This window comes from Pelophylax lessonae (genome assembly GCF_965119305.1).
Source record: "Pelophylax lessonae genome assembly, chromosome: 3".
Taxonomy (NCBI): Eukaryota; Metazoa; Chordata; class Amphibia; order Anura; family Ranidae; genus Pelophylax; species Pelophylax lessonae.
This window is the reverse complement of record NC_138770.1, coordinates 243,761,309-243,777,936: the sequence shown is the minus strand read 5'-3', so window position 1 is coordinate 243,777,936 and position 16,628 is coordinate 243,761,309.

Below are 16,628 nucleotides of genomic sequence, written 5' to 3'. Positions count from 1 at the left end.
TATATCACGCTACAATCATAAAATATTAAATACTCATAAAATGTGCATAAAATTACAAGAACAATATAATAAAATATGTTAATATGTAAAAATATATAAAAATATCCTAAAATTCATTCTTAATAAAACAAAAAGCCTCAGATATCTAAAATACATGATGGAGTATCATTTATTGCTAATGAAGCAGTTAAGGTCGAAATCCTTATTCAGACCTCTGGGTGCCAAGACTTTGGCCTCATAGACCCAGAAGGATTCCCTCCTGCTCAACTGGCGAATGTAATTTCCTCCTCTCCAATGAGGTTGAACATGCTCTATCCCCCAAAATTTCAGGGAATTGGGGTTCCTATCGTGAAATTCCCTGAAATGTTTTGATACATTATGTGAGACTTCCCCCTTTTTGATGTTGGTTATGTGTTCCCCTATTCTCACATTTAGGGGTCTGGAGGTGCGGCCCACATATTGGAGTCCGCACCCACATTCCATCATGTAGACAACTCCAACAGTGGTACATGTTACCAAGTCTTTGATCTGGTATTGCTTGCCTGTACTTTTGCATATGAACGACTTCCTTTTCTTGAAATTGTTCCTCGCCGATCGGCAAGCCCTACACTTGCCACATGCGTGAAAACCTGACAGGAACTGGAAGACCCTATTTTTCCTGGGTTTAGGAGGGTTTATTACTCCCGGTGCCAACCTGTCCTTCAAGATGGGCGCTCTTCTGTAAATGAAGCCAGGTTTCTCCGGGAGATGGGGTCCTAGGATTCTGTCTTGTTTTAAAATATCCCAGTGTTTGGTGATGATACATTCAACCTGTCTATGTTGGACGTTAAAATCAAACACCAATTTAAAATTATTACTGTTACTCTCCTTAGGTGGGGCCATTTTATTCTTTAGAAGCTCTGTTCTATCTAGTGACGATACTTGTCTTAAATCCAAATTCACTTTTTTCATATCATACCCTTTAGCCTGAAATCTGTCTACCAATATTTTGGACTGTGTCGTATAATCCTCCTCCTTTGAGCAATTCCTCCTGATTCGGATAAGCTGTCCCCTCGGGATATTGAAAAGCCAATTTCTATGGTGGCAGCTATCGATAGGCAGGTAGGAGTTGCAGTCAGTAGGCTTAAAAAAGTTCCTTGTGTGTATTTGACCTTCTTTTATAAAAATCTCTAGATCTAGGAACTGTATTCTTTCCTTACTTTCAGTCCATGATAGTAAAATATTCCTATTATTAAAATTCATCCTAGCTTTAAAAATATTAAAAGACATAATATCTCCCTCCCAAATCATAATCGAATCATCTATAAATCTTTTGTAAAAAATAAGTTCTGGGGTCTGTTAGTTAAAATCTCCTCTGCTTCCCACTGGGCCATGAATAAATTGGCTACACTGGGGGCAAAACTTGCCCCCATCGCCACGCCTTTGGTTTGTAAAAAGAAATCCCTGGCATACCAAAAATAATTGTGTTTCAGACAGAAGTCCAAACTGTCCAGCAGAAATTCTACATGTTCTTCCTCCAAATCGATTCTTCCAGAGCCCATTTCGCTGCCCTCATTGCGGCATCGTGCCCTATAATAGTATAAAGAGAACCTACATCTGCCGTGGCTAGGACACTAATGCACATTTATTGGATTTTGAGCACAATCACAGCTTGTATGGACTTCAAATATTGATTATATTAACATAATTTATGTTTATTGGTGCACGTCTGGCGCAGCACATTTTTTGTATTTATTTTGATTTATTGTGGGATGTGAACACGATTGGTGTTTGCTGCTGGCTATATTTGTTTCAAGCACTTTTTCAGTACATTATTCACGCACAGTGTTTTTACCTATTTTGAGTGTTATATCACATATTTGGTTTTGCGCTGATAGTTTTTTTGTTATACATGCAACAATATACCCAAACATAATTTAGATCATTTTTTACACACAAATAAAGCTTTCTTTTGGTGGTGTTTGATCACCACTGGGTTTTTTTTTTTTTTTTTTTGCAATATAAATAAAAAAGACAGACCATTTTGAAGAAAAAAAAAAAGCAGTATTTTTTACTTTCTGTTATAAAAAATCTAATTTCTTCATAAATTTTGGCCAAAATTGATTCTGCTACATGTCTTTGGTAAACAGTTATAGCGTCTACAAACATATATATATATATATATATATACACACACACACACACTGTTTTTAATTTTTTTTTATACTACTATTGGCAGTGAGCTGCGACTTATAACGGGACTGCAATACTGCAGCAGGCAGCCTGCACTGGGGGGAACGGACTAACTGCCACTGACATCACCAGTGAAATTAATACAGTGATCAGTGCTAATAATATGCACTGTCACTGTACTAATGACACTGGGTGGGAAGAGGTTAACATCTAGAGCGATCAAAGGGTTAAATATGTGCCTATCTATGCATAAAGTGTGTGATATGCTGATTTTACTAAGGATCCTGTTAAGGAAAAAAAAAAGCAATTACAGAGTTCTGTTCCGCAAATCACTGAGCCGATTAGTGGGTGCCGGTGGCCAATCATTGACCAAGACCTGAAGATCAGCTTGTACTGTAACCATTCACAGCACAGTTGGGCTGGGGTGCCTGCCCTCTGCCTGGGTGCGCGGGTCATGTACTAGGTACTAGGGAGGCCGCTTTGCCACTGCACATGTACATTAGGCGGTGAGCAAGCGCTTATAGTAAACTTGAATAGTTGCCTCTGGGTTCAGTTCCCATTGATATAGACACGTCCCAAAGAAATACACACAGCAGCGCATTTACAAATTGTGTCAGTATTCACTTTAGTTATCTAATCCCGTGCAAAGCAAATTCCTTTTTACTTTGAATACCCAATCATATGCAGATGAAATAAGTAAACAGAAATGAGCTTTTTTGCATGATTGGATAATTTAAGTGAATATCCACACAATTAGTAAATCAGCTGCTGTGTGTGGGTAAGCCCTTGGAAATCCTCATTATTTTGCTAGGAAAGAAATCAATGTTTGCATGTAGAGTGAGTTCTGGAATCCAATCCACCTGAAATCCAGTGTGGGCTGACAACGTAGTGCCTGTTCTACACTGAAATTCAGTCAAACATTCTTTAAATAAATGAAAATGAATTGGTGAGGAAAACAGTATTAGGCTGGGTTGATGCGAATTGGATGTGGGTTTCCCCGCATTTAATTTGCATGACAGGGGAGTGTGACCGGCTCTCAATCAAGCCATTTTACACACCTATGGGGCGGCCGAGGTCCGCATTTGGAAAGGGTCCTGTGCGTCTTTGACTCCAAATCAGGTGCGAATTCAGGCAAAAACTTGGTCCTGATTCGCACCTGAATCTGTGAACAGGAACTGACTAACTGCCATTGACATCACCAATAAAATGAATACAGTGATCAGTGCTAATAATATGCACTGTCACTGTATTAATGATACTGGGTAGGAAGGGGTAGGAACTGCAGACCGCCATTCTGTCTCCACGAGGAGCGATCACGAGTGATCGGCTTCCCCTGTGGCGAATGGGCGCACGCCCCCGCTAGCGGTCCCACGAAGCGATGTACAGGTACGTAGTTTTGCAGGACCTAGTTGACCTGCCACTAAAGTGAGAGGAAATCCCTCCAAATTGAGGGAATCCCTGGTTGTCACCAGGGTCACTGCAACTCGTGTCCCCATTGAAAGATTTCTCCTCTATTCTTGTTCTCGGTACAACCAACAACTTGGGATTTTACAGTGGTTCCATTTCATCTTCACTCTATCCAGAATAAAAAAAAAAGTTATGCCTTTAGTTAAACTTTATAGTGGTTCTATAGCTGTAAGATTTTTTTTTTTTTTATGCATTAGTGTAAAAAACCTTCTGTACTGCAGAATCCCCCCCCCCCCCCTTATTCTTATCTGAGCCTGGTCTGATCCAGCGATCTGCACGAGAGCACCCTTTCTTGCTGCTGTCTTCCTCCTCATTGGACAGATTGATAGCAGCAGGAGCCATTGGCTCCCGGCGCTGTCAATCAAATGCTGTGACGAGGGGGTGAGGCCAGGTTGCCCAGTCTAAAGATGCAGACAGGACAGCTCAGGAGCGAGCCCACAAGTGACTTTTCATGGGGGCACTCATCGAAGAGGAGGGGCCTGAACTGCAGGCTGGGGACCCAAAAAGAGGAGGATCTGGGCTGCTCTGTGCAAAACCATTGCACAGAGCAAGTAAGTATAGCATGTTTGGTATTTTATTAAAAAACAAAGTTTCAATGGTACTTTAAATAGAAGGCTAGTGCAATAGTAAAAAACTCTGTGAGCATTAATAAAACCACATACAGTTTGAACCTATAACTATAAACAACTTGATCCTTGCCTCAGTGTCGTACTGGGCTTTGTATTAGGGTGGGGGTTTGATTGGAGTGTTTATGGGCATCTTTATATCTTTTCATTATGCTGTGTGTAATTTTTTTTTTTTTTTGTATGAAAAATTTAGGCATTGGCAACCTGCATTAGTTTGGCAATGACATTTACCAGAGTTGTAAATTTGTTTATTTAATCTAGTTGGCAGTCTAATGGGCCATAAACACTATACAATTGTATTCCGATTTTTTTCCTTTAGATTTACCAAAACCATATAATATGAGGTCAGACCTAAACACTTTCAATTTGTATGCAATCAGTCAGGCACTACATAGTTGAAGGTAAATCTAAAGGAAATCTAACAACAAAAGTTGTATAGTGTGTATCCAGCTTAACCACATCCCGCCCGCCCTATAGCAGAATGACGGCGGGAATATGGTTGCATTATCCTGACCGGATGTCCTATGACGACGGCAGGATTATGGGGGGGGGGGGTGCCACTAGAACCACCAGGGATGCCCACCCATGACCCCAGGGATGCCCACTATGGCTACCAGGGATGGCAATCAGGGCTCAGGGAGCCCTCCATTGCCCTCCCCTTCAGTGCTGCCTGCCAGTGCCCGCCCCATCATTGCTGCCTACAATTGCCCATCATTGCCGATCTATCAGTGCCGCCCACCAGTGCCCATCAGTGCCGATCAGTGCCGCCGATCAGTGCCACCTATCAGTGCCCATCAGTGCCACCTATCGGTGCCCATCAGTGCCACCTATCAGTACCCATCAATGCTGCCTATCAGTGCCCATCAATGCTGCCTATCAGTGCCACCCCATCAGTGCCACCCCATCAGTGCCTGTAAGTGCAGTCTCATCAGTGCAGGAAAAAACGTATTTATTTACAAAATTGTATAACATAAACAAAAAAAATATTTTTTTTTTTAAACTTTTCAGTCTTTTTTTTTATTTGTTTAGCAAAAAAGAAAAAACCTTGCGTGATCAAATACCACCAAAAGAAAGCTCTATTTGTGGGGGGGAAAATTACATAAATTTGGTTTAGGTACAGTGTTGCATGACCGCGCAATTGTCATTCAAAATGCAACAGCGCTAAAAGCTGAAAATTGGCCTGGGCAGGAAGGGGGTGAAAGTGGCCTGTATTGAAGTGGCTAAGGTAGTATTTTATATGTTTTTACTTTACTTACTGTTTTACTATATTTTTATTTTCTCTATCTTTCATTCTCTTTTCTAGGTATGTAGGGTTTGATTTTGAAGTTGTTATATCGATTAATTAGTTATAACACATTTGATAAATGAATATATTCTGATTAAAATGCTTGTTCTTATATTACTTTGTAACCACTTAAGGACCAGGCCTATTTCAGACACTTGTTGTTTACAAGTTAAAATCAGTATTTTTTGTTAGAAAATGACTTACAACCCCCAAACATTATATATATTTTTTAGCAAAGACTAGAATAAAATGGTGGTCGTTGCAGTATTTTTTTCCCACGGTATTTGCGCAGCGGTCTTTTAAACACAATTGTTTGGGGAAAAAACACATTTCACTGCATTTAAAAAACTAAACAGTAAGGGCTCTTTCACACGGCCGCCCGTGTGAGAGCTCCGCTGCGGGACTTTTTTTTTTTCACGGACCGGATGACATTTGTGTCATCCGCTCCGTGTGCCCGCATATCATCCCATCCGTTTGCGGATGATATGCGGACATAATGTAAGTCTATGGGCATTGCGGATGTCAGCGGATGACACCGCTGACATCCGATTTTCCTTCCTTTCCGTTTTTTGAACGGAGGAAAAAATAGGGTTCTGTTCCGTTCCAAAAAACGGAACAGAACTGAAAGGAGGAAAATCGGATGTCAGCGGATGGTATTCCGCTGACATCCGCAATGCCATTGACTTACATTATGGATGATTATAGGATGATTTGCGGACAAGCGGAGCGGCCGTGTGAAAGAGGCCTAAATTTAGCCAATTTTTTTCTATAATGTGAAAGATAATGTTATGCCGAGTAAACAGATATCCATCATTTCATGGTTCAAAATTGTGCATGCTCGTCGAATAGAGACAAACATTGTTACTTAAAAATCTCCATAGGCAACGCTTTAAAATTTTCTACAGGTTACCAGTTTGGAGAGGTGTAGGGCTAGAATTATTGCTTTCACTCTAACAATTGCGGCGATACCTCACATCTGTGGTTTGGACACTGTTTACATATGTGGGCGCAACTTGTGTATGCGTTCACTTTTGCGTGCGAGCTCGGAGCAAAGGGGCGCTTTAATTTTTTTTTTCTTATTTATTTTACCTTTTATTTTTACACTGTCCCTTTAAAAAATGTTTTTGATCACTTTTATTCCTATTACAAGGAATGTAAACATCCCTTGTAATAGAAATATGCAGGACAGGGCCACTTTAATGTGAGATCTGGGATCAAAAAGACCTCAGATCTCACATCTACACTAAAATGAAATCACGGAAAAAAAAAATGGGCCCTTCAGGGTCCTTGAGAGGAAGCGACGCATGACGTCGCTTCGTTCCTCCAAGGCCATAGAGTCAAGTGGGGGCCAGCTCGCCTTTACTCGACTTCCTGCCTAGGAGGGGAAAGGCCTGGATCTTTTTCCACGCTACTGACAGCTCTGGTAAGAGGGGAAAACAACTGGGAAGCGGCAAGAGAGGGGCACCTCTCCCACCGACCATAAAAGTGATCCTGTGGTGAATCTGCCGCTGGGACCACTTTTATGAGAAAGAGAACCGCCCACCCAGTAAAAAAAATACTGGGGTTATGGCAGCTATCTGCTGCCATCACCCTGGTACGTAACGTCAAAGTAGCGATGTATAACTGCGGCGGGCAGTCCAGAAGGGGATTATCTATAGCTTACTTTATTATTAATGTTTTGTATAGCACTTTAATTTCAATCCATTGGTCAGTTTTTGAGGCAGTTATATGCATTTGGTGCAGTCCTGTCTTTATTTTTATGTTTTTGAAGTAATACACAGTATATTTCACCCTTTTGAATCGAATGCCCCGTACACATGCATCGATTATTGGCCAGGAATTTTCGGCCAACGTCCGATCGGCCTGTTAGTATGATGCTTCTGACAACCGACTCCGACTTTTCGGCCGAAAAATATCTGGTGTGCAGGCTATAAAATTTTTGTTGGCCAACAACACAACGGCCGATTTTCCGTCAGTCAGTACAGATTTCAGCAGACAAAAATCTGATCAGCAAGACTGGGCATGCTCAGAGAAGAAAAAACACAAAGAAAGTAAACCAACACATGACATCACTTCTGAAGTAGGTTTTTGTTGGCCGAGAAAAATCGTGTGCAGTCTAGGCACATTCCAACCAGCAAAACACAACTCTGGAGAAAAGTTGGACGATCGGTCGGCCAATAATCGTTGCGTGTGTACGAGGCATTAGAACACGGATACAGTTAACATTACTTATTAAGGAGCACAGTAGATGGGCTATAACCATGCTTTGTATAGGCATAAGTCACTTTTTTTTTCTTTTTCCCCTGTGCTTTAAGAAGAACCATTACAGGCCTAGTATTATGCAAGCATTGTGTTTTTTACATTTAGCTTGTTGCATGTTGTTAAGTGTCTGAATACCAAGATTGGGATTGATAACTGTATTGAATGAGACAAGGAAACTGAGGGCCTGTGCAGAGGCTGCCTTTTTCCAGGAGTTTGCAGTGTGTTTGCCTAGTGACTACATGCATGCAGTGCAGCGTAACAGTCACCATTTTTGTGAGTCAGACAGTTACTGTATGTCATGTAGCTTTTGAATTGTCTTCCTTGGTCTGCATAATTGTTACACTTTATACACTACAGTCATAGGTATGCGCAGTATTGCATCAGGGTGTGTACCCCAAAGCTCAAACACACATGCCTTTCTCTGTAGCCTCAGATGCTTGGGACAGGGAATAAATGGGAAAAGCTCTGTGCTGAGTGACTTCCTATTAATTCACGAAACTAAGCATAGTAAACACGGTTTACTATGCTTCAGTTATGAATGAACACAGTAAGTGAGTGTGTTAACTGTGTTCATTTAGAAAAGGAAGGTGTGGTAAATGACATATTTACTACACCCCTCCCCCACACTCCATCCTTAAACAACCCCACAGTGATGGGGGGAGAGGAGAGATAGGGGCAACACGGGGAAGCCCAGGCAATAGGAGGAATCGGCACTGCAGGTAGCGATTACACCTTTGACTACAGTGTAGACTGCAGACAGGCTGAATACAAACAGAGCAATGTTAACTCAAGCTTGGGGCTAATAGCTCTCAAATTACAAGAAAAAGTTGTGGTAAGAAGTTATACGTATAAAGTCTTGTTGTCTGTTTACGTTTTGAATAAACTAAGATTTATCCAGGTGATTGCCTCTGCTGTGTATGTCAGTATACAATTGGTTCCTCAGAGGCCAACGGGTTTCGCTACAGTTTATGCTTCCTCAGGGCTTGGGGAACCGAAATAGTACTTTCTACAACAGAGAGGTAAATCATTAGTTTCTATGTACATCATATCGTTTCCAAAACTGTTCATATACTCATAGATTCATATATAATGTATCTGCAACACCCACCTCAAAGCTAACCAGTATCAAACATAAAACTGTAGCAAAACGCGTTGGCCTCTGGGGAACCAATTGTATAGTACCTATAATAGGGCTATGACTTATATCCTTGGAAACGTGCAATAAATGAGAAGATGCGTGCTGGAATCTATTTTTAGATATATGTGAAATAAATGTTAATTTTTTTTATACACATTGTTTGTGAGTCCTCCTTTCTGGCCTGTATAGTCCGACTAAACCTCTCGCTGTTTTTAAATGTTAATAAAATGTATATTACAATTGTTTGAAATAGTTTGCTCATACTTATTGAACAAGTAAGGGGGTTTTACATGGTGATGACTGAGGCACATAGGAGGTTAATTTTTGGAAAAAGTTTCAGCTATAAATGAAACAAAGTTTGTTTGTCCTTGCCTAGCAGGGCAGAACGTATGGGTTCACACGGGATGGCTGGCTTTACTCCACCTGTCCCTAGTCTATACATTGAAGACCTTGTTGGCCCATGTACAGAGTATTTGCAGCAATCACTTCAGTGAGCAGATGTTGATTGTTCTACTTATTGTCACATTTACTGAGAACATTGAAACTTTCATTCAATAAATATTATGCTGATACATTGTAGACTTTACTGAATCTAACTTGTAAAAATAAACACATTAAAAAAATGCCTGTTTTCCATGCACTTAAAGTGGAAGTATCGTTGCTTTTTAACTTTTACCTACAGGTATAATTAATATCTCCTAAACCTGCACGGTTTAGGAGATATTCGTCCTGCATGCAGCCGCTGAAACCAGCGGCGCATGCGTTCTGAAGGTCCGGCGGACCTTCAGAGCTCTTTGCCGGCTCCTTTCCCGGAAAGTAACTCCTACGCGCATGCGCAGATGTGACGTCATCACGGCTCCGGCCACTCACAGTGCCGGAGCCAAACGAGGAAGAGACGCCGAGGGAACATGGCGGCTCCCTCAGCAGTGATCGGGTGACCGTGTTGGGGCTTAGTTTTAAGGTAAGTATTTTATAATGAGCTAGTATGCGATGCAAACTAGGTAATGGTTTGTTATACTTCCCTGCTCTGTGTAAAGGTTTGTTATACTTTACTGCTCTGTGTTATGGTTTGTTATACTTTACTGCTCTGTGTAATGGTGTGTTATACTTCCCTGCTCTGTGTAATGGTGTGTTATACTTCCCTGCTCTGTGTAATGGTTTGTTATACTTCCCTGCTCTGTGTAATGGTGTGTTATACTTCCCTGCTCTGTGTAATGGCGTGTTATACTTCCCTGCTCTGTGTAATGGTTTGTTATACTTCCTGGCTCTGTGTAATGGTGTGTTATACTTCCCTGCTTTGTGTAATGGTTTGTTATACTTCCTGGCTCTGTGTAATGGTTTGTTATACTTCCCTGCTCTGTGTAATTGTGTGTTATACTTCCCTGCTCTGTGTAATGGTTTGTTATACTTCCCTGCTCTGTGTAATGGTGTGTTATACTTCCCTGCTCTGTGTAATGGTTTGTTATACTTCCCTGCTCTGTGTAATGGTATGTTATACTTCCCTGCTCTGTGTAAAGGTTTGTTATACTTTACTGCTCTGTGTAGTGGTTTGTTATACTTTACTGCTCTGTGTAATGGTGTGTTATACTTTACTGCTCTGTGTAATGGTGTGTTATACTTCCCTGCTCTGTGTAATGGTTTGTTATACTTCCCTGCTCTGTGTAATGGTGTGTTATACTTCCCTGCTCTGTGTAATGGTGTGTTATAATTCACTGCTCTGTGTAATGGTTTATTATACTTCCCTGCTCTGTGTAATGTAGTGTTATACTTCCCTGCTCTGTGTAATGTAGTGTTATACTTCCCTGCTCTGTGTAATGGTTTGTTATACTTCCCTGCTCTGTGTAATGGTTTGTTATACTTCCCTGCTCTGTGTAATGGTTAGAGAGGTCTGCTCATGGTTCTCAGATGCAACTCATTCTGTCTGCAGAGTGTTTCACACTGGTCCAATAGGAACGCATAGTGGGAGGAAACGTGACAGTGGGAGCAAACCTGACAAACGAGTGCACAGGCATTTGATACAGCCCTGGTGATTTGTCAGAGGAAAAGTGCATTGGTGCATGCTGGGATACTGTACAAAAGCCAGGAGCACATGTGCTTAGGGTCTTTCGGGTGGATAGCAGAGTCCCTGAAGGGAAGGGGCTGCTGCCTCCTCCTCCTCTGTAGAGGTGCCATGTGACCTCAGGCAGTCGACCTGCAGGCCTGTAGTGTGCTAGTGAGGAACTGAACCCAGAGGTTTGGTGAAGCTGACTAAAAGAGGAGACACTGAAGGATCTTATTCTGCAGTACAGTGTTTATAGATCTGTGTCAAGGAGCCTGACCTGAGGGTGGCCACCCCTGCAGCTAGAAGAGTCAGTGGATGGGTGTCAGTAAAGGGGATGCTAGTGAATGTCCCAAAGATAATGTAGATTCACCAAGTCTATTGCTGGAGAGAAAAGAGCAAGGAGACTAAACCCTTTCCATACATGTGGCAGTATGGATTAAACAGTACAGCTGCTTCCACAAGCAACCTGGTGCGGCCAAGTGAGAGTTGTCCTAATCCATTGTGAATAGTTACAGTTGGAGTATCACACTATTCCCTTCTCCCATCCAAGTTCCAATATAAACAGTAAAAACCAATTCCCCTGGACTGTTTATTGTGTGGCGAGCCATCGGGAGTAAGGAGGGATGTGTGAACTGTTCCCTAAGTGACTGTGTGCTGGTAATCAGAAGGGGCCCGTGAAGTCATCATACAGCCAGCCCTACGGGGACAGTGCAACACTTGCATCACGCAACCCACATGGCTACGTCCACCAAACAAGCGTCGATCTCACGGTGCCACATAGTCTGGGTTTGCATCTGTGTGTTTCCGAATGCATGGCAACCCACGCAGAAAACACATGCTTTGATGTGCAAATCTAAAATGCGCGGCACTGACTGTCAAACTTTCATTACCATTTAGGTTGCAGTCTCATCTGCACATTTCCGAGCGCATGACAACCTGCAAGAAAACTCATGCTTTGCCATCTGTTTTGAAAACAAAATCACGTTTGCCTTACCATTCGTTCGCATCTGCCTGTTTCCAAATGCACGGCAAGGTGAAATAAAAAAGTATGCTTTGCAGTGTTTTAAAAATGTGCAGCAATGTATGACATGTTTCTGAATACAACCAGCTTAGGAAACATGCACTTTGTTGTGTATTTCAAAAACGCATAGTAACACGTGTGGCAACAAAAAGGCACACTTTGCGTCACATTTTGAAAATGCACACCAACGCGCATCACACTTGTTACAATTTGTTCACATTTGCACATTTCCGAATGAAAACCAACGCCGCTTTAGTAAGCATTTCAAATATGCGTGGCAACCTGCGCTCACTTGCATTACCATTCGGTTGCAAATGCATGGCAATATGCAAAAAAAAACCTCACTCTTTACCATAATCTTTGCAATAATGTGTGTCGCATCAGTGTTACCATTTTTAGGCTGTGTTCTCATTTACACGTTTCCAAAAGAACAGCAACCAGCATAGGAAAAAGTGCTTTTTTATGCTTTTGGAAAAAATTTTGCGTTACCATTCATTCTCATCTGCGCACCGCGCGCTTGCATTACCATTCATTTGAATCTGTGTGTTTCCAAATGTACAGCAACCCACAGGAAAATGTACACCATGCCCTGCTTCCCAAAAACATGTGGCAATGCGCATTGTGTTTGGGTTACCATTTGTTTGCATCTGCACATTTCTGAATGCATAGCAACCCGCAAGAAAATGGTATGCTGTTCCGTGCGGCAATACGCAGTATGCTTGCATTACCATTTGTTCACATCTGCGCATTTCCGAATAAGTGGCAACCTGCACAGAAAATGTATGCTTTGCTGGGCATTTGGAAAACGCATGTCATGCTTGATTTACTGTTCATTCACATCTGCGCATTTCCAAACGCATGGCAATCTGCAAAAAAAGCACACATTTTCTGTGTGATAGTGATAGCCTGTGATATTGGCGCTGGAAGTCACGTGACTTTCATGGGGTGCTGTGTGTAGCAGGGTGTAACGTTAGAAAACCATACCCCGTGGAGAAACCATACCCTCGTCACTTCCTGTGAGAAACAGCTGAGCAGCGAAGGAGTGCGCATGCTCAGAGAGCCGGAAACATCATGGAAGGGCAGAGAAGATGGCAAGTGCGCATGCTCAGAAGGTATGAAATAATTACGGTAGTGAAAGTAATGTTAAACTTGCGTCGGGTACATAAAACAGCGCGGCTGCACTATGAGACACCTCCGCTCCTATCCTTGTAACTTTCCTGATGTGGGCTAATAAATATGAAAGCGGCGGCGGGTGTATGAGATGTAAATGTCGGCTCCGTGATCCGCTTTTATATTTATTACCCCAGATCAGGGAAGTGAGAGGGAGAGGAGCGGAGATCACTCATAGTGCAGAGGAGCTGTTTTAATGTAACGGCGGCAAGTATAACGTTAAACACACTGCCGTGAGAAATCCATACCCTCCGGAAGTGACGAGGTTATGGTTTTCTCACGGGTATGGTTTTTTCACGGAACACAGGGCAGTCTATTCATCCTTCCCAGCAGCAGCACAGCAAGCTTTCAGAACAGGCTGTGTATGTAGGTGTTTGAATAATGCTGTGATCTGTGAGGAGGGACTGGGGAGGTTTGGACTCTTTCTGTAGGTGTGACTGGGCTGAACTTTATGCATATTAGGATGTATTCCATCCCACCCACTATCAGAGCTGTGAAGGAAGTCACATCATTTGCAGACTACAGAGGAGTGTGTTTTAAGCTAAAGATGGAGCAGGAAGTGGGTATGGAAGGCATTCTGTCTACATTAGGCTATACAGACTAAGGTTACCAGATTTTTAAAATTAAATCCGGGGACATATTTTATTTCATTTGCAAATGGTAACTTATTTTATAAGCATATTTTCCCTCAATTATGTATGCAGTGTATGTGGTATGTGTTTATATAATGATTGTATGATATATACGTTATTTCTCACATTTCGTTCATGAAATAAAAAAAAAAAAAAAGATACTTCTTAGAATTTTTTGAGATATGACTACCAAATGTTATGAAGACAAGTGAAAGAACAGAGTGCAGAGTTCAGGAGTGCGCTACTTACAGAGTGCAGAGTTCAGGAGTGCGCTACTTACAGAGTGCAGAGTTCAGGAGTGCGCTACTTACAGAGTGCAGAGTTCAGGAGTGTGTTACATAAAGAATGCAGGGATAAGTAGCACTCAGGAGCGTGCTACATAAAGATTGCAGGGCTCAGGAGCGTGCTACATAAAGATTGCAGGGCTCAGGAGCGTGCTACATAAAGATTGCAGGGCTCAGGAGCGTGCTACATAAAGATTGCAGGGCTCAGGAGCGTGCTACATAAAGATTGCAGGGCTCAGGAGCGTGCTACATTAAGAATGCAGGGCTCATGAGTGTGCTACTTAAAAAATACAGGGCTTAGCAGTGCACTACATAAAGAATGCAGGGCTCAGGAATGCTCTACATAAAGAATGCAGGGCTTAGCAGTGCACTACATAAAGAATGCAGGGCTCAGGAGTGTGCTATATTAAAAAATAAAGGACTCAGGGGTGCACTACATAAAGAATGCAGGGTTTCAGCTGTGCCCAGCAATGCAGCCTCACCAGTGCCCATCTATGCAACCTCACCAGTGCCCATCTATGCAACCTCACCAGTGCCCAGCAATGCAGCCTAACTAGTGCCTATCCAATGCAGCCTGGCCAGTGCCCATTCAATGCAGCCTGACCAGTGCCTATCCAATGCAGCCTGACCAGTGCCCATCCAATGCAGCCTGACCAGTGCCCATCCAATGCAGCCTGACCAGTGCCCATCCAATGCAGCCTGACCAGTGCCCATCCAATGCAGCCTGACCAGTGCTCATCCAATGCAACCTCAGCAGTGCCCATCCAATGCAGCCTCCCCAGTGCCTATCCAATGCAGCCTGACCAGTCCTGCCTCTAGGATCAGCTCCTACCCATGATAGACAGCACATTGGACAAGTGTGTTGTCTATCAAAGGAGCCAAACCAGGAGGCAGGGCTTTGTGTGATTCAAATTAAAGCTGACATGGCGGGCGATGTTGGCCTGACACCCCCCCCCCCCTCCCTAGTGTGTGGCACTTGGGGCAGACTTTCCCCGTTGGTATGCCACTGGTTTTGGCGTTCCCCCTCTGCCTCAGCACCTGTACAGGATTGGCCCTGCACATAGCGCGGCCCTGGAAATCTGGGGACAGACTGGCCCTGGGGACAGTGTCCTCTCTCCGGGGACCCTAATATAGACTGTCACATGGTATAGAGCCATTCCTAAAACACAGAATATCAGGAGATCTGCAGATATCAGAACAACATGGTACAGACGTATGATATGTGGTGGGACTGATCATTCTATTCAGGTCTAGTGAAAAGAAAGTTGGAATTTTGCTTTCAGTGCTATAAAGTCATACCTAACTACTGTTCTGCACAGTCTGTGAATCATAAGGCACTCCCTGTGAGGTTGATATCTTATCTTAACAGTCATTAAACATTTATTACATGAGAAGGAATTCCTAGAGCACAATGGGTTATCTAAAGAAATATCACACCAGTAGCAGATTGCCATTTGTCTTACTTTATCTAAATGAAACCTTTGACAGAGCTTCCTGTAGGCAGCTGCAGTTTACGTCTTCCACTGTAGTTGGTGATCGATTGCAGCGGCCCTGCTGCTAGAGCGGATAGTCATGAAGAGCTTGGTTCCTCTATGGCCCGGGACTTCAAACTATGGCCCTCCAGTTGTTCGGGAACTACAATTCCCATCATGTCTAGTCATGTCTGTAAATGTCAGAGTTTTACAATGCCTCATGGGATGTGTAGTTCCGCAACAATTAGAGGGCCATAGTTTGAAGATCCCTGCTCTATGGTTTTCTGGGTCACTGGGGAAGCAATTCATTTGGATGCTGTCATCCCATGTGACTCTGATCGCCATCTTGGGTCAGGCAGAACTTATTTAAAGTGGATGTAAACCTCCACATATATACCCAGTAAAGTGAACAGCCTCAAATGATACACAGAGATGGGACACATCTCCCTACATGAGTTTTACATATGTATCTGCTGTCTTCAGCTTTCTTTAGAAAGTGCACATTGTGTTAGAATTTGTTCTTCCTGTTTCAGTAGTGGGAGGGGAGTCTAGGCATACACTGTGTATGAGCTGATTGGAGGGAAGCCACACCCCCCTCCCTCTACATAGGCTAAGGAAGGAATGAACGTAAAGAGTTGTGCTGTGAATAGACAAGCTCTCTTTTTATCTGTCTCTAAGTCCCTTCTGCGACACAAATTTCCAGCTGCTTTTATCTTCTGTGTCGGAAAACTTGTCAGAAGTTATAATACTGATAACAGAGGAACGGAGCAGCAGAATGACACGGGACTTAGGGCTTTGGAGTGAAATAAGTAAACATTACAGGTATTTGTGCCCTGGTCAAATTTCTAAAATGGGATGTACATCCACTTTAAGGCCCTGGGTTTGGCATGCTTTATGCGAGTGAGTAGCGTAGAGAAAGGTACCCTGTCTGTTAGGGACAGCTCTAGCGGTAGGGACAGGTTCCTGACGAGGATATAAGGTGTAGGGTCGCAACTCTTCTGGACACCTTTCTGATTGGGCACTAGATGGCCAGGCCACATTTTGCCTCTCTTAACAGA